General features: G+C 39.6%; 1 pseudogene; it reads right to left on the bottom strand.

Annotated features, from left to right (window-relative positions):
• Positions 1 to 432: 432 nt before the first annotated feature.
• Positions 433 to 2,897, bottom strand: LOC122051738 (annotated as a pseudogene).
• Between the last annotated feature and the right edge of the window lie 4,304 nt (positions 2,898 to 7,201).

Below are 7,201 nucleotides of genomic sequence, written 5' to 3'. Positions count from 1 at the left end.
TTAATTTAGCACACTCAATTTGTATTATACGATTAAATTTATCTATTTTTATTATATATTTTATTTTTAAAATTCAATAATTAACATTTCAAGTCATTATATTTTCGGATCAAAATGATACGAATGGCTAACTTAGGCCAATAGCTATCTCAAGGGCGGTCACACCCTCCTCCTGTATTGGCTACGCCCTTGAGTAACATGATTCATATTATAGTCCAACCTTACAACGCCCTTGGTAACATAATACGTATTATAGTCTGACCTTGCAATCATGCATCTACAAAATCCGTACCAAACAACAACTTGTGATATGAACTGAATGAGAGAAGTTGCTTACAAGTAAGTACAATGAGAAAACGTTGCAGTCATTGAGTCTGTCTATCTGTGTAGTGTGTAAACATGATAGCTCACAAAACACAGATATTTCAAATATTGAACAAGGTAAAAGAAAAAAATAATAATAATCCTGTGCACAAAACTCCTGTTACAAAATCCCAGAAAAAAGATTAGATCACATTGAATTTATTATACACAGACTTATCCTATATTATAAGAGACCGTGTCCACGACAAATGAAAAAGATTGAGCAAAAGTATCATGAGGCAAAATATCTTGAGAACTTTAATCAAAATAATTGCCTTGCCAAACTGCCTAATGACCAAAAGAAAAGAATTTACAAAGACCATTTCAGGACAATCCTATCTTCCTATCCCCTGGCGAACGTAACATCGAGATGCTTCGATTGGCTCCCCGTAGAAGATTTATCCAAAAGCAAAAATTTTCTTTCATTTCTCTTCCTGTAGGATGTCGGATCTCGTGTCTGTGTGTTTCCACATTTACAAGCAACTTGATTGAGCTGCAGAAAAGCAAGCATACTTACGGCAAAAATAGCTGCATTTGCTAAAATGCCTTGAAAACCCACCAATCTGATCGACCTTTCAGCTGCAGTGAAGCTTGATAAGAACGCCTGCATAAACATGCTAGGTTTCTTCTCACGCCCTTCCAAATTCTCACCCAACTGGCTCTCAGGTCTGAGAAATTGACCCATATCATGCACATCACCAACAAATGCCAGAGCATCTTCAATGACTTTATACCTCTTTCCACGATGATCAGCCAATCTCATGGCAAGAATGACTCGGCTTTGTTCTAATCGTGTTATCGCAGCATCTCGTTCAGCACGCTGTTGTGATTGTACAATCTGATTAAATGTGCACAGGTTAGCCAAACCATAGATCTGTATTACATTATGAAATACCGTACAATTAAGTAAAAATGCTAGTACGACCAATGATTAAAATTCCTGCTTTAATGCCAACTTATAGAATGGCCATATCCTAAAATTGCTTGCAACTTATTATAAGAAATACTAATCAATTATTCTGTGAAATGGCCAGCAATTAAAAAAATCGTCTGATTTTCCAGTTGATTGAAACAAACTACCAAGTATTAGTATGGGCTCAAAAAACAAGTGGATTGAGAATTGCAATATTCTCACATAACTCACTCAGCAAAGAAACCTAAGAAGTTACATGAACAGTAGAACACAACAGCAATCAATGTAAAGCTGATAATCTTAACACAATATTGAAAACAAAAATGTTACTTGGATCAAAGAGATATTACATTGGGTAAAAAGTCAAGGGAAGTTTTATTGTAGCAAATCTACCACCCTCTAATTAACTGGACACCCCCAATGAGACAAAGTTTCAAGATCATTAGACACAATCGACATATAGCCAATAATCTGACACAATATTCAAAGATTAACTTTAACCAAAGAGATATTGCATTCTAAGTCTGGAAGTATTAAAGGGAATATGACAAGTAGAAGGCTCCCTTATTCAGTTGTCTGCCTATAATCTCATTAGAAAATGGGATGCCTGCTTTACAGCTAGCTAGAACCATATAACGTAATGAACAATATCTCAATTAACATATATCTAAAACCTTAAAGTGATTTCCTTGACCTTTTTTTTGTTCTTTCTGTCCTTTTTTACTTTGTTCATAACTTGAGTGAAATTTACTCCAGGTATTGTTCCGAAGGAGCTTCGTTATAGAGGAACCTCAATGGTTACAAAGATTTGTAAAATATAAATGACTTGAGGTTTAAATTTAAACTTGATAGGACAGAGACAAGAAATTTGAACTGGAATCAATTAAAAAATCAACAACGAACGAATAGCCGATAGCATCGAACTATTACATTCAAACTCCAACATTACAATTAAAAATTGTTCTAATGAGAAATCGTACTGAGTAGGACGTTCTCGAAACTCTCTTGGATCTAGAAATAAATAAGAATAAAATGAAAGCATATAAGTTTCAATTGTCAATCAATTGATAAAAACCGTATCACAATCGCAATCAAACTGAAATCCGACTCCTTTGGTTCCGCCATCAATACGATTTAAAACGACGACGAAGAAAGGGCAAAACAAGAAAAACTCAACAACCGAAAGTAGAAGAATTCACATGAAAGAATTCGAGCTCGTCCTCGAGGTTCTCCAGCGCGGAGCGAATGGCGTTGAGACTCCTGGCTTCCGCTATCCCCGAGCCTTCGTCCTCGCCGTCCACCCTAAAATCCTTGACGTAGACGAAACCGCCCTTCCCAACCCCATCCCCTCCTCCATCCACCGCCGAAGCTACCAGAGGCGGCAGGTCCCTCCCTCCGCGGCAGCCTCTAACCGAGCGGAGGAAGTGCGCGCGAGAGTTGGCATGGATGGCGTCGCTGATCTTGTCATGGAGATCCCAGATCCGCTCCAGAACTGCCTCCACCTCCTCATCTCCATCTCCCATTTCATGGAAGAAGAAGAAGCAGATAAAGAGGAACCAAGGATTAGGGTTTTGAATCCTTTCCTCGATGTCGAATCACAGCTCTGTCGCCTACTACGAAGACGGAAAGAGAGGGAAATGGATAGAAAAGAAGTTAGAAAATATAAAATGAAATGAAAAAGAAAAAGAAAAAGAAAACGTGGTGAGACCAAAACTGAGGGAATACCAACTAAATTTGATCGCCTGTATTAATAAAACAGAAACTTGCAGTAGAAGCGGATTCTACTCTTTACAGATCAGATCATCTGCCAGACTGGCAAAACACTGTGAGATGAGACAGAAGGGAGCAGTATTTCCCGTTTAAGAGAGACAGGTGATTTGGCCGCTTGACTACCTCCAAGGAAACCTTGTATTTTGCGGAGCTCCTTCCCTGGATCGATCACCAAACAGTATAAGTAGCGTTGTTATTGGTTAAAATTACGTGGGTCCCAGCCAAGTCGTCGCGACGCTCGCCTGAGTCCTGAACAATGGAGTTGGTAGTAGTGAATTGTATCTGGTTTTCGAAGTCATAATACACCAAGATAACGACGAATTTGTACTACGGAAATTCTATTTGATTTTCTGTATTTGAATTATATTTATGCAAATGGGCAAGAATTGCATTCTTTTGCAAGCTTAGATTTCATTTACACGAAAGTAGTATGAGAGAAATAAAATAAAATTTTATATCATTATATATATATATATATTGTTTTATTCTTCTAAAAATGATTACTTAAACTTTAATTGATCATTACAGTTCAAAAGTACTGTTTACTGTGGATGAATGCAGGAGCACAGGTCGCTGGTGATGTTCGTTCTCTGCCATTTGCTAGTTGACCCTTGAGCCAGTGAGGCATAGTTCTCCTCGAACATTTTTACTGTCTATGGAAGTTATGATATTATAGTAAGATATTTTAATTTTTACTTACATATTTACGATTTTATTTTTAATTATAATATATTTATAGAGATTTTTTCTTTAAATAAAGACATAAAGTACGTAACTAAAATAATATTAGGCTTTTGGGTTAGTTACTGTACGCACTTCTTGATTTATCCTGATGATCGGTGAAAAATTTTCATAGGACCGAATCAATCATCCCAGAAATAGTCAATAAGACTAACTAGATTAATCAATTTTTCAAGAACATTTTCAACGACTCATTAAGTAAAATCATCATATATGGTTATTCGCTTGTTACAGAGATACTGTTAATCAGCATTGTTCTTTTGAACGACAAACTGAGATAACGTGAAAGCCAAGGTTAAGATGATATGATAGTTAAAGATAAAAAAAGGTGGCAGCTAGTATCTCACTCTCTTGCTCCTTACTCAGCACTAAGGCCCTGGCCCTAGGATAGGCCGAGCCTGAGGGGCCTAGTGAGTCGTTCCTGTGTCAGAACAATTAGCATATAACCGATTGTTCTTGAGCCGCTCAAGTTTAAGATAGGACCGGTCTGCCGCAAGGACAACTGGAAATATATTTGTCCGGATCTCGGCGATCCAGTCTTTCACTCCCAGAGTACAACTTAATAATAGTCGAGCATATATATTTCTTTTATTGGTGTAGGTTGCACTGATAATCAGGTTTTGATGTATGATAAATATTTTAAAGTTAGATGGGTTGTTTGTCTAATATTTTTACCAAATGCGCAGGACTTGATGAGTCTAAAGAACTGGAACACCAAGTTGAAGTCCAACTAGGTTGATAGCTGGTACGAAGGCTAGATTGGTTGAGATCTAGTAGAAGGAAGTCCAGCTACATTGATAGATGGCATGAAATCCAGATCACTTGAGATCTAGCAAGAGAAAGTACATATTAGTTGAAATCTGGCAGAAAGTCCTAGTGGGTCAAGAAACCTTACATCAAGGAAGTCTGCAATTGGTAAGTGGAGATAAGCAACTAAAGGAGAGATCTAGCGATAATGCATTCCCGATTGAGGGAACAATAGACGTCAGTCTAGCTTAGATGCATTTGGGAAATTTAAGTTGAGATTGTGACTAGATCCTGATCTTGGAGAGATAGGATCTAATTGATAGTCATATTCTTAATGTGCTAACTTTATTTTACAGAATAAGCATATTATGGTTGTCTGAACTAACTCTTTTTTGCAGGAAAGAAAAAAGCGAGAAAGAGTGGTCTGGGCACCCAGAAGGGATCCGGGCGCTCAGAGCTGATTTAGGCGCCCGGACCAACTTCGGTAGGGCAGGTGTCTGGCCAGGTACCCGGTCAATCCAGAAGCTGAGTTAGAGTATGACGAATGGCTGAACCTAGGTCAACGGTCCAGGCGCCTAAAGGGGGTCCGAGCACCTGGACGTGGATAAACTTCGAGAATGAAGTTTGGACGAGAGTTCACCATGTTAGCATAGTTCAGGCGCCCGGACGGGACTATAAAAGAAGGCATCGACCAACAGCTAAAACACAACATCTGTTACAACTTTCATTCCTGCGCACTGCTCCAAAAAAGCTCCTATGACACTATAACGCTCCTCCGACAACCAACAATCAAGTGCTATTTATTTTCTCTATGTTGGTAACCTTTCCTTATAGTTTTTGTACTTCATTTTTGTAACATTTTGAACTATTAGTGGATTGCTCAATGAAAGCACTCAACGAGTGCGGTGTTAGGGTCGAAATGTAGCTAGAGGGGGGCGGGGGGTTGAATAGCTCGTCGCGCTCGTCGTTGCTTGCTTCTTGGTGATGATACGCAGCGGAAAGAATAAGAAATACAAATATAACGCTAACACTAGGATTTACTTGGTATCCACCTCAAGAAGAGGTGACTAATCCAAGGATCCATACACACGAGCACTCTTCACTATGAAAAACACTCCTTTACGGTAACTACCGAAGGCGGAGAAACCTTGTACAAACTCACACAACAACAAGAAGAAAAGAAGAAGCAAATACAAGTAAATCTTACAAGATTTTATACAATGAACCCTAGCTAGCTTCTCCTTCTTGTTTCTAAAGCCTCTTGACCTTGGAAGTGCAAAAATACCTTGCTCCAAGAAGCTTCAAGAACTAGCGATGAGCTCTGGAGATGTCATAGTGATCACATAGAGAAGAGAAGTGAATTCTTGCTGAAGAAGACGCTCGCAACGACTTTATCCAGCACCAACGGTCGGATCCCAATCGATTGAATTGTTCTCAATCGATTGGGGAGGATTTGGATTGATCACTTGATCGATCCAGAGTGCCTCTGTGCTCTTGGAAATTGCTTGAATCGATTGCCCAATCGATTCAACATGTCTCACGTGATTTCCAGGGCTATCATGCGATTTTCCAGCCTCCCAATCGATTGGCCGATCGATTGGAGGTTTTAATCGATCAACCGATCAATTCAGAAGCTCACTGTTCGCTCATAAACTCTCCCAATCGATTGACCAATCAATTGAGGAAGTTTTGATCGATTACCCAATCGATCCAGACCTTTTTTGCATAAAATCATGTCAATCAATCGATTGAACCCCCCAATCGATTGGCCAATCGATTGAACCCACCAATCGATTGACAAGTAGAAAACTGTGTAGAGCTTGAAATGAGCTTCGTTTCACATCCGAGATCATCTCATTCCGATATCTGAGTCAAAAGTTATGGCCTTCGGAAGTTCATTACGTCCGAACTTCCTAGTTTCATGCCAACTCCCTATTGAATTTACGACCGCTAAGTGTTCGATCAACTTTTGACCCATCTGGACTTTTTCTTCTCTCGTGCCAAGTTTCCGGTCCTCCATGACCCACTTGAACTTCCTTCCACCAGATGTTCGGTCACCCTTGACCCATCTAGATTTCCTTGTGCCTGGCTTCACTCACCAGGACTTTCACTCTGCCTAGCTTCACTCACTAGGACTTCCCATCTGCCTGGCTTCACTTACTAGGATTTTCACTTTGCCTAGCTTCACTCACTAGGACTTCTCATCTGCTTGGCTTCACTCACCAGGACTTTCACTTAACTTCACTCACTAGGGCTTTCACCTGGCTTCACTCACTAGGATTTTTCCAACTACCTGGCTTCACTTACCAGGACTTTCCAACTGCCTAGCTTCACTCACTAGGTCTTTCACCTGGCTTCACTCACCAGGATTTTCCCTTGCCTAACCTCTAGTTAGGACTTTCCCAGTCAAGTATCCGGTCAACCTTGACCTACTTGACTCTTCATCACATCAACCTGGTCAACCTTGACTAGAGTTTGCAATCTCCATGTATTATCAAACATCAAAACCTAAACATCAAGACTTAGGCTTGAACTAACTCAAGCTTAGCCAACCTGGTCAACCTTGACCCAGGGGATATTGCATCAACAATATCCTTCTTTTTGATGTTTGACAATACCTTTAAGTTAGGCTAATCCCATAGCCTCAACTTCCTTTCCTGCCAAAGT

The sequence above is a fragment of the Zingiber officinale genome, chromosome 1B (assembly GCF_018446385.1).
Source record: "Zingiber officinale cultivar Zhangliang chromosome 1B, Zo_v1.1, whole genome shotgun sequence".
Taxonomy (NCBI): Eukaryota; Viridiplantae; Streptophyta; class Magnoliopsida; order Zingiberales; family Zingiberaceae; genus Zingiber; species Zingiber officinale.
This window is presented reverse-complemented; position numbering and strand designations above follow the sequence as displayed.